Source organism: Mandrillus leucophaeus, unplaced genomic scaffold, assembly GCF_000951045.1.
Source record: "Mandrillus leucophaeus isolate KB7577 unplaced genomic scaffold, Mleu.le_1.0 Scaffold653, whole genome shotgun sequence".
Taxonomy (NCBI): domain Eukaryota; kingdom Metazoa; phylum Chordata; class Mammalia; order Primates; family Cercopithecidae; genus Mandrillus; species Mandrillus leucophaeus.
In genome coordinates, this window is record NW_012107064.1 from 212,549 (window position 1) to 213,260 (window position 712).

Genomic DNA, 712 nt, shown 5'->3' on the forward strand with positions numbered 1-712 from the left:
CACCTTCTGGCTTCTCTTCTTGGTGGTAGAGGGTCTTTTTACCTCTTTCTTCTAGTCTGGTATATGGCCCCTGAGTCCCTCTTCCAGTATAAATAAACCTCCATTTATTCTCAACCTCTTTACGAGGAATCTCCTACCTTCAATGAAACACGAACTTGAGCCACCCAGCTCCATCACTATCCTCTGGACCAAATCATCACGGAACATGTGAAATAACAACAGAAGCTCATCATCTTGATTTTACAAATGGAACATTAGGTATTTGCTCCAACTGTTTCTTTTTAATTTTTTAAATTATTTTATTTTTCCTTTAGTTACTGGAGTACAGGTGGCATTTGGTTACCTGAGTAAGTTCTTTTAGTGGTGATCTGTGAGATCCTGGTGCACCCATCACCTAAGCAGTATACACTGCACCATATATGTTGCCTTTTGTCCCTCATCCCCCTCGCACTCTTCCCCCAAGTCCCCAAAGTCCATTGTATCATCCGTATGCCTTTGCATCCTCATAGCTTATCTCCCACATATCAGTGAGAACATACGACGTTTGGTTTTCCATTCCTGAGTTACTTCACTTAGAATAATATAAAATAAATATTACAGACCAGGTGCAGTGGCTCATGCAGGGAATTTCAACACTTTGGGAGGCTGAAGTGGGAGGATCACTTCAGGCCAGGAGTTTTAGACCAACCTAGGCAACACAGCAAGACCCTGT